The following is an 18,765-nucleotide window of genomic DNA, read 5'->3' on the forward strand; positions in this document are numbered from 1 at the left end:
TTTGACTTTATCATTTGGGCCTGGAGCTATTATGTCTTGGTCAGTTCTTCTACATGGGGGTCTTTGCAACACAGATGTCTACTTTCTGTAACTTTTAATGAGCAATCTCTAGATCAAATGAGGAGACAGTCAGGTGGTTTTCTCAACATGACATTCTTCTTAGAGATTATCTTGCTTGGTTCACAGAACATGTGTCAGAGGACAGGGAAAGAGCGGAGAATGCTGCTTTTCTGTTGTAAGTTGCAACCCAGTGAAGGAGTGTGAAGCCTAAAGCAGAGAAAACAGTGTTGTGCTTTTAATCAAGCTGTTTATTAATACATATTTATTTCTGAATTTTTGGCTCTTGTTTTTCATGTTCCATTTCTCTAGTCTATCCTGTTTCAGAACTTGACAGTAGATTCCACCATTTATTATTTCTTTCTTATATTATTACAATACATCATTGATGATTTCTCTGTTACCATTTTCTTCTTTGGTTTAGCAAATATGTTGTCATCATCATCAAAATGATTACATTTAAACAGAGATAAAATAGGATAGTTTTATAATTACAAACTCTAGGATAAATATCTTAATTCTTGAAAGCATATGCCTTATCAACCAAGTAAATATTTCTCATTTTGGTTTGTTTGTTTGTTTAGGCAGGGTCTTCCGAGGTAGCCCAGGCTAGCCTGCAACTCACGACCCTCCTGCATCAGCCTCTCATGTGCTAGGATGACTGGTGTGCACCACCATGCCTGACTGAGAAAAATTTTTAAATGACCAATTTCATAAAGTTTACAATTTTGAATTGTCTTTTTTATTATCATATTATTGCTGTGCTGGGGTATATTGTGACATTTACAACAGTTCTTACAACATACCATAGCTGAATTTACTCCCTCCATCATTTTCCTTTATCTCCCCTCCTGCCATTCCTGGAATAGTTTCAACAGTTGTAATTTTTCCATTTTCATACATGACTACATAATATTTCTTCCATATTCATCCTCCTACACCCTTTCCTTATATCTTCCTCCCTCCCACTGGTACCAACCCCTATACAGGGCTTGTTTTGTCTTTCTGTTCTCCGATTTTGAAAAAAAAAAGACATTTTTGTTTGATTAAGTTAGCTCTTCAAGGAGTTTCATTGTGATATTTCCTTGAATCTTCATGTTGCCATGTTGGGTGCTTCACTTTCCATCAGCTCCTATTATCTGACTCAAGCTGTAGCTCACTGTCCCTTTTTCCTCACATGCCTCTGACCCTGAGGCAATCAGGGGAAAATAAGAGGTGATTTTTATTGATCTCCTTTGCTGAGAAGTCACTCATTCTCTCTTTAATTGCTTGGTAAACTCCTACTCCTTAAAGACCAAGTTGAAATAATGACTCATTGCCTTCTGCAGTGCAATAATCAGTGACCTTTCCTGTCCTTGCTATTGCAGGGTTTCCCTTTGACCCCAGCAACTTAAGAAGTTGCTCCTTTGCATACTTGAATATCTGTCTTTGCTACCCATCAATAACCACAAATACTCACTAAATATTTATTCTATACATGGAAAGTTGCTGAATAATTTACCATGCCAAATAATGAATATTAAATATTGACAAAGTAGTCCAAATTCAGCAGGATCCAGTTATATTGTTATATTATTAATTATATAATAATACTTAACATCTCTGGAATGAAAGCTCAGAGACAGCCTTTGTACAAGCATTCACCTACAGTCCCCAACTGCTCACAAAACCAAATCTAGAAATAGGAAAATAACCTGTGTGAGGCTTATATTCTGTCTTTCATTTCAACAGATTCCAGATTTGCATAAGTTTCTTACTTGAGTACTTTCTTGGAATAAATAAATGGTGGACTTGGGTAATTGTTTGTCTTTTGAATTCTTGCACAGTCCTCTAGGAAATATCCTGAGAGGATGGCAGAATTGTGTGGAGCTGTCACAAGACAACTGTCAGATGTTGACTGCACAGACTGTAACTTGCCCTGGGAAGGTCAGGCCGACTTACTATAAACCTGTTATTGAATTTTTTTTTCATTGCTGCTTTGGGATTGATGTAGTTTGGGTGTGTCCCCAAAGATTTGCATAGGAGACTTGGCCCCCAGAGTGTAAGTATTGGTAGGCACTAGAACCTGTAAGAGGTAGAGCCTAGTGGTAGGTGATTAGGTCATTGTTGTGACATCCTTGGATCAACTATTTTGTGCCCTTGCCAAGGATACCCCTCAACAGAGGCTGATTCAATGAAGCTGCCTGATCTTGGACTTCCAACTTGCAAAACTGTGAGCTAAATAAGTCTCTTTTCTTTACAAAGGACTCAACCTTTGGTATTTTGTTATAGCAATGGAAATGAACTTACACAGTAGTAAAATACGTGTTGTAATTCTGCAGTAGAGTTAAAGCAAGTAGAAATTAAAGGACAATCCTTTATGGAAAAGGTCAACCTCTCAATGTTATTTATACCTTAGTGGTCTGGTATTGTGTACACTGCCATGAAAAACAGGGAGCAAAGCATGCACATGTGCACTGACAGTACTGATCATGTTTACAGTGACCCTTATTTGAGTTAGGAGATGCAGCATTCCAGGTGGGGTCCCTGTTAAACAGGAACATTGGGTTCGGCTAAGACAGAACAGCTCTGGATTAGAAAATAGAGCTTACATGAAATACAGCAGAATGTAGAAACACACTGACACTTCATAGATTTTAATAAATCCAAAGAAATATATACATGCTTTAAAATTTCCCCATATTAAAAACTTATCTCATTCACCCCTTAAATTAAAATAGGAAGAATGGCACCTATTTAACTAATGTGTGATTTTTTAAGTTATGAGGTATTTTTAATGGCATTCCCTGGTTAAATTTTTAACTACCCACACATTTGAGAGAACTACCCAGGGTCCAACAAGGACTACTTAATCTGTCGCAAGGATGATGCAGCAAATATGAATTGTGTGCTTGTTACAAACCAGTAAAAGCAGAATGTAGTGCCTTCACTGGACTTTTCTAGTCTAGTCAGCTGGCATGAACTATTCCGCATGAAATATATCAGAGAATGGCGAGGGCTATGAAGAACAATAAAAAGTTAACCTGCGTAAAGCAGGAGAGCAAATTCTCAATGCTACTTGCTCAAGTCCAAATTAAATAAATTCCGTGTAAAACCTGTAGCCAGCTCCATGAGAAGGAGTCGAGGGACCACAGGCACGCGTGACAAAGGGAGCCGCACCTGAGTGATCGCGTGATCGACATGGAAACCATGGTGAGTGGAAACCTGAAACAAATACTACTTAGGAGAAGGGATAACCTTCATGAAAGTCCCAACCAAATCGGAGGGAGGTTGTGGGGAAAGATGAGCATTCAAGCTGAGACTGCTCCATCTGACCGCGTGGTGAGGCATCCCGTTGCTCTGGGTCCACTTGTAATTGCAGCCAGGTGGTGCCAATGGGAAGAAGGGTTAGGAGAGAGATCCCTGGGGGTGGCAGTGAAGGCATCTGATGCAATGAAACCCCTCCCAGGACAAGTGGGATGTGTGGGAAAAAAAGAGGAGCTAAGAAGACTATGGCTAATCCTGATATCTGCCAAAAGCAGGGAAAAAGGAAGTACCTTTATGGGGCCATGGAATAAGAAGAGAACCACAAGGTGGATTTGAGGAGAACACTCTGGAGAACAAGGAGTGGTTGCCATTGTCCAGAGCTTATGTCAGGAAAGAGCTGAGACATACCCATGGCATTTATTCAAAAGAAGGCTTTGGTGACAGTGTCTCCCAAAATTCATATGATGGAGTTGCAGTCCTCAGAGTACTTGGGGTTAGTAAGTCATGAGGGTGTGGCCTCATGAATGGAATTACAATCCTTGTAATGGAAACCCCAGAAACTTGTTGGCTCCATCTGCCATGCAAGAACACATCAGAAGATGCCATCCCTGAACCAGGAAGGGAAATGGAACCAGACATGGAATGTATTGGTGCTTTGGGCTCAGGGCCTCCAGAACTGTGAGGAAATAAATTCTTTGGCTGTAGACCACTCCGTTCTTGGTATTTTGCAACATTAGCCTGAATGGACTAAGACAGCAGCCTTCAGAAGAGAGTTATTTGCCCATGGTAAATGAGGACCAGATTGCTTATGGAAAATAATAGCTGGGAGGCTGGAAAATGGAGGAAACACCTCAAGAGGCTAGCAGTGAAGTGAAGGAGGGATGAGGGCACAGAGGACAAGTGACCAGAGGACATGGCCTGGCCTCTTAGCATATTTAAACACTGACCCTCATCCTTCCCGTGTCTCCAAGACCTATAGGATCTAACTAACTCCACCCTAATTAGTAGGATCTAACTTCCTCCAATTATCAATCTTATAATTGGATAATTTTATTAATCTAATTATATTGGATTAAGAATTGCTAAAGATTGAAGCCAACGATCACTAATGAAATCACTTTTGTGTGTGTGTGTGTGTCTTGGGGAGACTGGAAGTAGGAGAAATGGAAAAAATTACAATTAAAATTGTAAGAGATTCATGCATTGAAGCATAATTTAAGACAAAATAAAATACAAAGTAAGTTAATGGAAAAATATTCAAATTTAAATAATTTAATTCAACTATTTGAAGACCTATCCCTGCATCATGTGAAATATAATTACCTAGCTCACACAAGTTTCTGCAAATGACCACATGGACTTTCTGTGACAAAAGTCATGTGTAACAATTTAGCTTGCTCTTCTGATAAAAAGTACAGTTACTAGAATACATTACTTAATGCAAGAGTAATTTGAGTTGTAATGTCTGGTCCAAAATTTGTAATTATTTAGCCACTCTAAATTCTCAATTTTTAAATAATGATATAAATAATTATTAGAATTTCATCACAAATGTTTGCAATGTAGACTAAAAGCTGTTGTCATGCAGACCTTCAGGGTATAGAATCATGCTTTGTAACCTGGACATGTTTAACAGTTAAAAGTGCTTTCGTCTGCCTATGCAAGGGTCCTGATTAAATGACATCCCCCACGGCAGCACAGGCCAGTTAACTTCCACGAGCTCGGTACTCTGGCTCTGGATCCTGGCAGTCAGGTCCTAGGGAGTTCAGTTAACCTGCAGAAGATGGCTGGACAAGCAGGAATACCAGATCAAGAGGCTGATCTCTGACAATGGAGAGTCCAAAGCCTCCTTGTAGCCAACACTGCAAATGAAGCTTTAGCTTCATTCTGATGGACTGGTCCTACAATGTCCCCATTCTGGAGGGTTGACATTGAAGCGGTAGCAGCTTCCACTGCAGAACTTACCTTTAAGGAGCACATGGAGCTTTCTGAAGGGATAAAGGACAGTCAATCTCTGTGGATAGCCAACAATCTGGGCTTTCTTGGACCTTTGAAAAACAAGGTTGCTGGTCAAGTTAAGCACTTACTCAGATGGAAGTGAATCCTCTTGGTGAAACTCCAGAGGACAAGTTTTTCTGTTTTAATACTGAGAAAAACTTTGATGACACTGCTGAGTTTTGGCCAAAGGATATATTTGTTATGGATGACAAATCAGAGAGTGAGCCCAATGAAAATGAAGCTACCAACTATGATCTAAAATGCACAGGAGTAGATAGAAAAATTACTTGCTTTGTGAGTGGGTTGGGATTCCTGATGGCTGTTTGTGTCATCATTTTCCTCAGTGGTGGGAAGCTAGTCACCTTGATCTTGGCTCTTGGTGATGGTGTGAAGGAAGCTCAAAAATATCAGGCATTCAAATTGCTCGGGTCTGGTCCTGAGAGTGAAGCCATTCTTGTCAATACTTTTGGTGATATTGTCAATGGTGCTATCATTACCATGGGGATCACCAAAGCTTGCTGCGAGCTAGAAACCAAGGCCCCTGGTGGTCTAACTTGAAGGAACCAATGTCCGAGAGGCTCAGAACATCCTCAATAGCAGTGACTCTCCATTACCTCAGCGCCAAGATGCAGCCAAGAAGCCAGTGTGGCAAAGAAGCAATGCTTCATCCTGTTCCCCAAGGGGAAGACCGGGTCTTTCATTGTTGCGACAAAAACAATGATCTCACTGGGAAAAGAAGGGAGGGAACAAACAAGAACTGTATGAAAAATCTTTAATTTGAATTTTCTCAAATAAGATGTCTTAACTGCCTAGATCTGATTTTACTTATATAGTCTTTATCAAAATAATGCTCTACAGTTTCACACTTTTTTTTTTGTGGGAATGGGGCTTGAACTCAAGGCATAGACCTTGACCCACTCCACCAGCCCTTTTTGTGTGTGTGTGGGTTTTTTTGAAATAGGGTCTGGTGAACTATTGAACTATTTGCCCAGACTGGCTTCGAACGGAGATCCTCCTGCTCTCTGTCTCCTGAGTAGCTAGGATTAAGCCACTGGTGCCTTGCTTCATACTTTTCTCATAATTACTCAGTACATATAGCTGGCCAACTTTGGGGGGACATTCTTTGTGCCAAATAATGTACAATGATGTATATACACAATGTGAAACCAGGCCCTGGTTCATTTTCAAGCACTTTTCTGGAATTAATCATCTATAATAGAAAAATCACAGGCCATAAAAAAAAAAACCTCAGACAGGATGATAATTAAATATTAACTACTAAAAGGGTACAACTAACGCACTGGAGCAAATAGAATTCACACACTGGAGCAATTTTTATAAGTTCCTAATTACAACACTTTTAGAAAGTCCATGAAAATTCTAAAGTATACAATGGAAAGTTCATATTAACATGCCACGCATGTATTCTACAATTTGCCTTAGTGTCACACATACTGTTTACCCCACAGTAAAATCAAAGCCAGGAGCCTTACTTGTGATTTTGAAGTAGAATGTTCTACCTTAAAGTCAAAACTGATGAAAGCTGATTGTTATGAAAATCTCTGTGATGAAGCCATTTCACGAGGAGACAACGCTGAAACCAAATTGTGCTGTGACTCAGAGTCTTCTCCCCTCTCTCTCTTGTCCCCTCCACCCCCAGGCTCCACTGGCTTGAGGGAGAAGTATGAGAACACAGAATTAAAGGGAATGTGACTCCCCCCTCAACACCTCCAGACTGTCTGTTTTTGTGGTGGGAAATTTTTGAGTTAGATTTTAAGTTTTAGCAACTTCTTATCAGTACACAAATTTAAATAAAATTCAATATTTAATTAACTCTTAAAAAAGTTTTCATCTGATTTCTACAGGAAAGTCATTTAGAAGCATTATCTTTCTACTGACAATAAACCTAGAAAAAAAAGCTGGTTGGATGCAAGGGTTCCACAGGCTTCTGAGAGGCAGTGACTGCAGTAGAAATAAATTGCCTTTAGAGCAATGTATTTGCAAATAACAAGGAGGTTCACAAGCAACCCTAGATGTAGCTATCTCAGCACAATGACACCAGTCTGAGCAGTATAGCTTGAGGTTTCTCAACTTTTAGATACAAACCTAACTCCACTCACACTCATCCTTGCCTAGTGAGGACCGTCCCTAAATAGCCTAATTTGTGTGGCAGTGTAACATATTCAGTTGGGTTCATCTCCATTCAAGTTTCTCTAGACCTTTCAATCTAGACATTTCTTTTTTTAAATTGCAGTACTGGGATTTGAACCCAGGGCTTCAGGCTTTCTGGGCAGGTGCTCTATCCCTGAAGCTGTGCCTCCAGCCCTTTTTTGCTCTGGTTTTCTGTTTTACTAAAGGTAAAAAAGTATACCTTATTTCTTCATTCTCAAATTCTTTCAGCTGCAAAATCTAATTGGAGATATATTTTTTATTTACTTTTTAAATTATCATATTATTATTGTACTAGGGGTACATTGTGACGTTTACAAATGTGCTAACATTATGTCTTAGTGAGATTCGCCTCCTCCACCATTCTTCTTTCCCCCATACCCCCATACTATTCCTGGAACAGTTTCAGCAGGTCCCATGTTTCCATTTCCATACACGCACACATGGAATTTCCACCATGTCTATTCTCCTACACCCTTTCCTTCTATCCTCCGCTTCCACTGGTGCCAACCCCTAGGCAGGACCTGCTTGACCTTTCCGTTCGCTGTTTTTGAAAAGAGACTTTTTTTGTTTAAGACTTTTTTTTTGTCACAGTATGTCTTTGTCACAGTATGGCATTTCCATGTACATATGTATTACAACCCGAATTGGTTCATCCCCTCTATTTTTCTCCTTTCTACCTTAGTCCCCTTCTCATGGTGACTTCAACAGGTTTAAAAATTCTATAGAGATAAGGTCTCACGTTAGGCACAAGTCTGCCTAGACTGTGATCCTCTAACTGATGCTTCCCACTGTAGCTGAGATGACAGAGGCATGCTACCATGCCCAGCTTGTATGGTTGAGATGGGGTCTCATGAACTTTTTGTGGAGCAGGTCTGGAGCTGATTTTCCCAATTTCCTCCTTCCGACAAACTAGGATTACGGGCATGAGTCACCAGTGCCACGTTTTAATCTAGAGATTATGCCTTGCTCTTGCTTTTATAAAATGTACAACGTATACAGCTAAAGAGTTTTGGTGTGCATTGCTTTTTTAAACAAATAAGTTTCTCTGTTTCTTATTTGGTTATTTGTTATTGATGTTTTAATTGGCTGCTTTCATGATCAAGGGAAATATTGAATATCTGTTAATCAACCATATTTAGCTAAATGAAAATGGAAATGGTGCTTCTTAAGATTCTTGAGAGGGTAAATGGAATAAAATCAGAGCCTGTGATAAAACAAACCCTCAGCAAATGTTGAATGCTTGCTTTGCAGGAATTTATACATATTTCTTTTGTTTGTGGTTTTGCTTTGTTTTGTTTTTTCTGTTTAATACTCATCAATTGTAGATGACTTCTGGGAGCATGATATTCTAGGTTACGCATCCTTTTCCTCAGACCACTCTAAACATTCCTCTATCAAAATTAAGTAAATTCTCAAGTAAGTATCGTGAGAGCAGCCTGGTTTTCCCCCATTTAGGTGATTTGCCTATGGTTAGAAAGTTTTGTCTTAAATCTTGACTTGGAATAAGCTAACCAGGATATATATACGACTGTCTTCTACAGAAAGATTTGGTCCTGTACATTCAAGTCTTCAGTTCAAGGAAATTTTCTTGATTTTTATCTTTGAATGCTTTTTCTTATTTTTGGGTTCTATTTTATGGACTCCAATTATCCTGTCATTGAATCGATTCTGGTGTTTTGGAGGTTTTTCGTTTCTTTATCTTGTGATTGCTAAACACATATCCTTTTCCTTTGCACTAATTGTTATCATAGTAGGCTTGTCTGTGTGTCACCAGGTCTGTTTTCACAATGTTTAGTTTTTTCTTTGTCAAGTTTTTGGTGGGAGTGGGATTTGAATTCAGGGCCTTCTTTTGCAAAGCAGGTGCTCTACTACTTGAGCCACACCTCTAGTCCATTTTGCTCTGGTTATTTTGGAGATGGAGTGTGGAGGGGTTTCTCATGAACTATTTGTCTGGGCTGGCCTTGAAACATTATCTTCCCAACATCAGCCACCCAAATAGCTAGGATAACAGGTATGAGCTGCTGATGCCAGGCTGCTCTTTGTTAGTTTCAATTTTGGCTCCAGTGGTTTTCCTTAGCTCTTCGTTGTCCTTTAAATATTGTTCCATTGATTATAACTTTTGAGCTTTCACTTTAAAAAATTGTATCTTAATCCTCATTAAATTATTTTCTGATTTGAAGGACTATCCAGGATTAATTTCTGGTCCTCAGGTCAGGTTTCTCCCACACAAACTATCTTTATTGGCATGCTGTTTCTTTCCTATCAGATTCAGGCCTTGGACAGCTCTATCCAGAATGAATGCTGCTGCTTAGGTGACTTCCCTGTCAGGACAGATCACCAAGCTCTAGACACTTGTATGTGGCCTGAGGAAACAGACTAGAGGGAGCACACGAGACCTGGGCTCTACTCTCTCTCATAAAATGTTGTCTGTCAAGTGTCCAGGACCAGACAATTGTGGCTCCAAGGGCCGTGAAATGGACCCATGGCCTTTAGAGGCCCCGGAAGTCTCACCTCTCACAGCAGATCTGCTCACCACACTTACCTCCTGTCAGAAAATGCAACAGTTCCTCTTTTTTGGAATTGAGGGATTAGTAAGAGGTCACATGGCAAAACAGAAAGCCAGAGAGATTCAGAGGCCAGGTTGGCTCTTTATGTAACAACCTGCTCTCACAGGAGCTAAATGGGGTCCTGCAAGAACCATAGTAATCCCTCATAAGGGCAGGGCCACAGTGACTAATAACTTTAGCCAGACCTATCTCTTAAAAGTTCCATCACCTCTCATATCACCACTCTGGGGACCAGGCTTCCAGAACATGAGTTTTTGGGAACACACTGGACCCACATTCAAACAATAGCACTTTCTTCTTTCTGTTATTTTCTGTGTAAGTTTGCTTCCTTTTCATCTTCTGCTGTTGTTGATTTTTCTTGTCTGGGTCATGGTATTAGGAATTGAACTGAAGCTTGGATTTCAGCTTCCTGGAACCAGGAGGGTGGCTGTGCTGGATTTCTTCCTTCTGCCTACTACTTTGCTCTCTCCCTTCCCCTCCTGCTCTGTACCAGTTCTCTACACCACGTAACAAATGTCCCCAAACTCTGCTGTGTAAAATAATCATTTTATTCTGGATGGAGAATTCAGGATTGAGTCCTTTCCTGGGCTTGAGCTGTTAACTCAAATGGCCAGAGAGGGCAAGGGGGTTGGACTGTAGCCATGTGCTTGCCTCTTTGACTGTGGGGCTTGTCAGACATCTGTCTTTCTAAGCAGCCTCTCCAATGCTTGGGCTTTGGTGGCCCAGGAAAGGCAGCCTTGTTGTTGTCCTGCTTCAGAAACTGCCACTGACCTTCCCCAGAGTGAGTGTCCCACATAAAGGTGCCAACCTCTTATGGGCCCTCCTGGAAACCTGCACAGAGTCATTGCTGTTTAGAAAAAGAAGTCACAGACACCATCTACAGGCCAACACCCTCTTTTTAAAGATATACTTGATAAAATTCAGAGAGGCCCAAGACATAGCTGGAGATTGCCTCCTGGAAGACCTCGATGATTTTATCTCAAAATGAATCTATGTTCAGTATTTTTAAATGCTCCATGTATTGAGATATACAAAAACAAGACAGTTGTTCAGGTGGGTTGCTCACTCAGATGCTGTGCCACCTTGGCTGGAAGTGGTCCTGGAGATCAGCTGATCCAGACTGCCTTGTTATTTTAGAAATCAGTGAACAATATTTGTCTAACTTCAGGTAGCTTTTCAGTTGTCAGTAGACTATTCAGTTATTTCCACTCTATTTGCACACCATCCCAGAAAGGAGACCCATTTAGACTGTGTTCCATTAAAGAGCAGACTACTTTGTGATTCTCAGAGACATCTCTGGATAATAATTATTTTATTCTTCCATATTTGAATTTTTATGTGTCCAGAGGATATGAGTATAGAAGTGTGCCAAAGGATAAAATTTCCTTTATCAGTATATCTCCTCGATGATTTATGTCCCCAAGGATAACAAGAAGTGACACAAATGAGCCATTTACTGTAGGAGAACCTTCACTTTCACCTTGAGTCATGTATGTGGCTCTTGCCTCAGCAGCTACTTCTTTTTTATAGCACTGGCAAGGATAAAAGCTTTGTGTACACCATGAATTTGAGACTCGCCTGCATGCATTTTTTTAAGTTTCATTTTGTTTTCAATGGGCCATAATAATTGGACATATTTTGGGGGTGCAATGTAATGGTTAGATACATGTGGACATTGGGTAATGATCAAATCAGGGTGAAGCACAGGCATTATCTCAAACATGTATCATTCTTTGTGCATGCTTTAATTGTCTGTTTGTTTATTAAAGGTGATGGGCATAGAACCCAAGGCCTTGCATGTACAAGGCAAGTGCTCTATCCCTCAGCTACATCCCCAGCCATTTAACATTTATTTTGAATAACTATTTCTTCTTTTTTCTTTCTATTCCTTTCCTCTTTTCTAAAGGGTGAATTGAAACACATCTGTTTGTCTTTCTTTATAGCTCCTTTTTTAACTAGAAAAAAATTAAGTAAACATAGTAAAAACAAAATGCCAATTAAAAAATGTTTCATCATGATAAAGTGATTTTCTCACTCTTCTGAGGCATCTGTATTTGCCACTGTTTTTGTGCATTCCCTAAAAAGTAATGTTTCTGGTTTTGTGTCTGGACACTATACATGTGTGTGAGGCACACTTCTCCAATTCCTTTTACACAAGGGATCAGATAGAAGAACTGGAACCTGTGTTTCCATGCTACTGTCCAGGAGTGATTGAATTTATCCCAGTGTTTCTGTCACATCAGTCCCTACTTCAGATGTCCCCAGAACTGCCATTCACTTGCTTGAGCAAATAATAGAAGAGACATTGCTGAATTTTAGGCCATATATGTTCAGCTTTAATAGGTGCTCAGAGTTTCCCAAAATGGCAGTACATATTTACACACCAGCCCAAGGAAGTACAGGTGTGCACACCTTCACTCACATTTGAAATTTCCCTTTCTCTCACTTGCACCGTTTGGGTGAGAGTAATGATGTTTCTGTGTGGCTTGATTTTTGTTTCTCTGATGGCTGAGGTGGAGCATCTTGTTGGTATTGACCATTTGGGTATGATCTTTTGTAAAGTGCCTGTGTATGATTTTGGTTCACCTAAAAATTGGATTACAGGCCTGGAGGAGTGGTGCAAGTGGTAGAGTGCATGCCTAGCAAGCACTAGGTATGAGTTCAAACCCCAGCACTTCCCCCCAAAAAACTTAGATTATATCTCTTTCTTTATGATTTAAAAATACATTTTCTGAACATTAGTCTTATACCCTATATAGTGAACTTTATATATTGAGTATATGGTACATATGCTAATTTCTTCTATGCAGCATATCATTTCTTTCTTAATTATAATTTTTGATAAGAAGTTTGATTTGAATGCATCTGCTTAATCTTTCCCATTATGCTTAGACTATTTTATCTTGTTTGAGAACTACCTTTCTACAATAAGGTCATGTGTTAGTTTTGGGAAACTTTGTTAATTTCACTTTCACATTTAGATCTATAAGCCATCAAGAATTAATTTTCTGTATCCTGTGGAGTGAAGTGGCAATTTTCATTTTTTCCCACATTTATATCCAATCTGCTCAGTGCTGTTTAATTTAAAAATCCATAATTTAGCATGTTCCATGGTGTCCCTTCTGTCAAAAATCAAATATCCATTTACTGTTGTGTTTCTTAATGACTTTCTTTCTATTGTGTCCCATTAGATTATTTGTCTGTCCTTAGGCCAGTGTCACACTGTTTTAAGTAGTATATCATGTCAAAAGACAAAATTATAGAACATTTAGTTTGAAGATCTAATTGGCTCTTATTAGCATTTGTAGGATGGGCAACACCTCATTCTCTAAAAATAGGATGGGGGCTCTGATGAGCTGAGCAGAGGAGGCTGGCTCATATGCAGAAAAGGGCTAAGAAGGCAGAAACAGAACATAAGGCAAGTTGGCTTTTTCAAAGTTACTTTCTTGTTAGCTTAAAGGTGAGGGGATGTCTTTATGATGCTGGCTCAGGTAAACTGAATCCCTTTTGATTGGCTACCACAAACTTACTGTTTTTTGGACAACTGGCTCATTTCCAAGTTCAGTTTGATTAGGTAGCACCTAGCATGGATGGTTCCATTCTGGCCTGGTCTGCTGGGGCCAAGTGAAGGGGCTCAGCCCATACGAGTGCCTCTGATGAACGTTGTGTCTTTTCAATAAGACATTGGTAGTGTGAATCCTGAATTGCTTTCCTTGCTACAGTTATTTAGCTTGCTCCTGGCCTTTTGTATTTCCATATGTGATTTTAGAATCAGCTCAACAATTTCTGCAAAGATAAAATAAAACCAGGAGCTTGCACAAGACCAACACTGAATCTCAGCCTGGATCTGGGGACCTGGTGCTACAAAAATGTTTCCTTCTACTGGCTTAGGTCTTGCACGATTAAGCAATAATGTTTTGCAGTCTTTGTGTAGAGAATTCTTGTGATCTAAAAAAGTTGTATGCTTAGGTTATTTGATTTGTTTTATTTGATATTTGTGACAAGTATTTTAAAGTTACAATTTCTGATTTTCTGCAGCTGGGATATAGGGATACGATTCCTTTTTGTGTGATACCTTGTATGTGGAAACTTTTAATTTTAATTGCTCAAATGGTAAATAATTTGTGTGTGGGGTTTCACTCTCTCTTTGCCTCTCTGCCATGAGATGAGTGGTTTTCCTCTGCCCTGTGCTCCCATTTGCTGCTTCATACAAAAGAACAGGATTAAGAGACCATGGACTGAAACCATGAACCAACACAAACCTGTTCTCTTTGTAAGTTGATTGTACTAAATGCTATTTGCCATAGTGATGGAAAGCTGACTAATGCAACATCCTTTCTCAGACTGAGGAATTCCCCTTCTGCTATCTGCTAGCTGAGGGTTTTAACCACGGAGGTTGGACTTCAACTTTTTAGAGAATCATGTGACTTTTTTCCTTTAGGCTGTCAACATAGAAATTTACATTGATTAATTGTCCAATGTTAAATTTACTTTGCATTCTTGGAATTAACAAACTTGGTTATGGTCTAATATCACCTTTATATATATATATATATATATATATATATATATATATATATATATATTTTTTTTTAAATTTAGTTTGCAACTATTTTCCTTAGAATATTTGCACCTGTATTCATGAGAGGGCTCCCTCTGTACCTTTTTTCCTTTTAATGATACATGCAGATGTGAATGGCCAGAATATGTAGTTGTCAAAAGTTAAGTTGGGGTTTTTCCCCTCTGTTGATGATTCTTTTGGAAGAATCTGGGTAAGATTCTTATTATTTCTTCATTAATTTCTTCTCTATTTTTTATACTTCTCTGATGAAGCCATCTGGTACTGAAATTTTCTTTGTGGAATGAGTTTTAATTACAGATTTCTTTAATGGAGGCCTATTGACATTTTCTACTTAATATTTCTTTAGCTTTGTTTAGTTATGTTTGCCTCAGAATTTGTTCAAAATCTGAGGCATGAATTTTTCATGCTGTTATTATTTTGTGTGTATATGAAAGTGGCCCTGGCCCCTTTTCCATTCCTGGCATTCTTTATTTGTGTCTTCTTTCCTTTTTTGGGATCAGTATTGTCAGAAGTTTATTGATTTTTTAATTTTCTGGAGAGTCAGTTTTATCACTATTGTTTTTATATTTCACAATTTTCACCTCTTGTTTTAACAATTTCTTTTCTTGTTTGGGTTCAATTTGTCATTATTTGAAACAATTTTAATGCTAATTGATTTTTCAGGCTTTCTTTTCTGGTACAATTTGTGCGTTTAGAGCTGTATGTTCCCTAGGTACAGCTTTTGACAAATTTCTTAAGGATGATCTCAATATCCTCAATATTGTTTAATTCAAGCATGTTGTTTTGTTCTGTTCTGTTTGACAGAAGGTTTCACTGTGCAGCCCAGACTAACCTAAAACTTGAGATCCTCCACCTCAACCTCCCAAGGGCTGAGATTACAGAATGCCCCACCACATCCAGTTTAGTTTAAACATTTTCTAAAGTTTGTTGTGCCTCCTTTGACTCATAGGATAATTAAAATGTCATTGTTTACAGTTCCTGCATTTGAAGTTCTTCCAGTTTTCTTTTCACTATTGACTTCTAGCTTCTTCAGAATCATACTTGGTATCATTCCAAACTGAAACTTGTCAAGAGTTGGATTGTGGCAGAATGAATGTATGCTCAGTTTAGGCAAATATCCCATTAAAAGAATGAATATGTTATATGGTGGCTTATATTCTTCCTTTCCTTGATTTTAGACCCTGGTTACTCACTTTTTTATTTATTCGCTTATTGAATTTTTGAGATAATTGTTGGTTGATATGGAGTCATAAGAAATAACAGAGAACTCTCTTGTACACTTTGCCTGGTTTCCCCAAGTGGGGATGCTCTGCAAAGTTAGAGTGCCTCACAAGCAGACAATTGGCATGGGTGTGGAAGTACTGCACTGCTGCACACTCCTGGCAGCGCCAGCGTCTCTGGGCAATGGAGGAAGACCTCGGGGTCACTAGGGACAATGCAGCTTCCCAGCTTCCCAAATCCGGCCCTTTGCCTTAACTGTGCCCCTTCTCCTGGTTCCACCTGTCTTCTCAGCTATCTCTCTGCAGGACAGGGGTGTCAGGCCCAGAGGGGAGGGAGAGAGCCTCCACTAGGGTATATTTCTGGTGGCCCCCAGTCCACCTCCAGTTCTGGTAGTGTAGTCTTGCCTGTGGTTATCAGATGGGCTCTTCTGTTGGAAAAAGAATGAGCCAGTACAGATGGGCTCTGCTGTGGGGGCTGGGAGGTCTTTCTTTCTCTAAAGGTACTTATGCTGCTGTCTGTTTCTGGGACTACAGCCAGGTTATCCTTCCCATCCCCCCTCCCAGGGTCCTCCTGTAGTTTTCTCTTGTGCTGTAGACCCAGCACCTGTCTGGTTCTGGGTCTACAGTTGTGCATAGCAAGGAGGGGCTGGGAGAAGCCTATCTACTCCATCTTGTATGGACTTGGATTGTTTAAAATATTTTGCCTCGATTTTTACAGATTGATACCTCCTTTCTGAAGAGGTGTTCGGGATTTCAGATGCTTTCAGATTTTAGAATATTTGCATATAAATGATGAGATATCTTGGGAAGGAGACTCAAGTTTAAACATGCAACTTTTACATGTTTCATATACATCTTATACACACAACTTGAAAGTAATTTAATGAAGTGTGTTTAATAATTTTGTGCCTGAAACAAAACTTCACACATTAGTGGAGGTGTGGAATTCTCCACTGTGGTGTCTCATCAACACCCAAAAGAGTTCAGATTTTTTTTTTGTGATACTCAGGGCTTATGCACTTGTTAAACAGGTATGCAGCTGCTTGAACCACACCTTGTGCTCTGATTATTTTGGAGACAGGGTCAGTGTGTCCCGAGATCCTCCTATTTTAAGCTTCCCACAGTCACTGGAATGACTAGCAGGCACCACCATGCCCAGCTTTTTTTCTGTTGAGATAGGATCTTGCAAACTTTTTATCTGGGCTGGTCTTGAGCCACCTTCCTCCTGACCTCAGCCTCCCAAGTAGCTAGGATTACAAAAGTGAGCCATGGGATCCTGGCAGAAGTTTTTAAATTTTTAAGCATTTCAGATTTCTGGATTAAAGATGTATAACCTGTAGTTGTTTTCAAAAGGCCAAACAGAAATGAAACTAGAAAATTAATAACAGAGGAAAACGGGAAAGTTCACAAGTAAATGGAAATTAAACATGCTTTTAAACAACAGATGGGTCAAAGGAAAAATCACAATGAAAACTACAAAGTATCTTAAGAAAAATGAAAATACAAACACAGTGAAACTCACGGAATGCAGCAACGGTAGTGCTAAAGGGGAAAGTTTAGAGCTATGTACAGAGTTATCCCAGTGAAATCCCCTCATATTATTACCATATGCTAATTCAAAAACAAAATTTTTAAAAGAGTATTTCAGAAAAAAAAAAAGATATTCTGTCAAATCACACCTCACCCATCCTGCATAAACCTTTATGGTTTCTCCATGTCACAGCCTCTGTCTACATCTGGTCTTGTCTGCCCAGCAGTCCACCATGGGGAAGGGCTCAGCAGGTGCACGCTGAGGGTTCAGACCTGCCGTCTGTAACTGCACGTCCACAGGGAGAGCGTGCAGTGCAACTAGACAGCAAGGCCCAGCAGCAGAGCTGTACTTCCAAGGTGTGGAGCCCACGCTTGACTTTAGTTCTGAAGTAAGGAGTACACATCATAGAGAAAAACAGGGTTCATTTTACGATTAAAGACACAGACATAGGAAACAATAGTAAAAATAAAAATTCTTCTGAAGATACGAAGGGAGGATTTTTGAAAGGGTGTTCCAGACCAACCCAGCCCCAGTGTATGAGAACTGGCCCTGAGGACACAAAAGAGGCAGACAGATCCAGGGTTGCACACACTGTGATTTATTGAAACTTACAACAGAAGCACAGTCCTGAGTGGCAGCAAGACTAGTGGATCCCTGTGATTTGGATCACAAGTGGTGTGTGTGAAAGTGACCTCATCGAGCTGGAATGGATGTGGTTTCTCTTAAGCTAATACCAAAGGGGTCAGGTGCCATCCTAATGCCCACAGTGCCTGGTCAGGTAGTAAAGCTCCACATACCACCCTACTGCTTTTGCCCCCATAGAGTTTGCAGGGAAGCTATGCAGGGAAGACCCATCAGGGCTACTCAGAGGTAACCTCCATGGTTATGGTTGTTATCGCTCAAGATGGATGCAGTCAGGCCCTGCTGATCTAAATGCAACCCAACTATCTGCAGAATAGATCCACAAGGCCTCCTCTCCTGAGCCCTGATGCCCTGCACTAACTGGATTTCAGCCCTCTGAGCACGAATAGCCAGGGCACGGCTACTGGTTATTCCAAGCCACATCCAGGTTTGCATTTTTACTTCCAGAAAAGCATGTGTGTTTTAAAAGTACTGTTAAATTTCCTTAGTCTTTTCCCTGCAGTATTGAAGTTCAACTCTAGACAGGTAAACAACAAAGAAAGAGGGTGGAGTTTTTGTGCTTTACCATTAATGACTCTCCTTCGCCAGCTGGTATTCACCTTCCAGATTTTATGCACATGTGGATGTCCAGCAAACTCAGCCTTTCCCAGGCTCCCATGGAAATTGAAAAACTGCTGCTGAGCAACTTTGTGTCTGCTGGCCAGTTGCCTGCTCTTGGAGGAGCCAGGGAACTTCTCACCTGCATGGTCT

At 39.9% G+C, this 18,765-nt stretch overlaps 1 pseudogene; it reads left to right on the top strand.

Moving 5' to 3' along the window:
• Nucleotides 1-3,713: 3,713 nt before the first annotated feature.
• Nucleotides 3,714-6,022, top strand: LOC109675977 (succinate--CoA ligase [GDP-forming] subunit beta, mitochondrial pseudogene; annotated as a pseudogene).
• The last annotated feature ends 12,743 nt before the right edge of the window (nucleotides 6,023-18,765 follow it).

The sequence above is a fragment of the Castor canadensis genome, chromosome 13 (genome assembly GCF_047511655.1).
Source record: "Castor canadensis chromosome 13, mCasCan1.hap1v2, whole genome shotgun sequence".
In the NCBI taxonomy this organism is placed as follows: domain Eukaryota; kingdom Metazoa; phylum Chordata; class Mammalia; order Rodentia; family Castoridae; genus Castor; species Castor canadensis.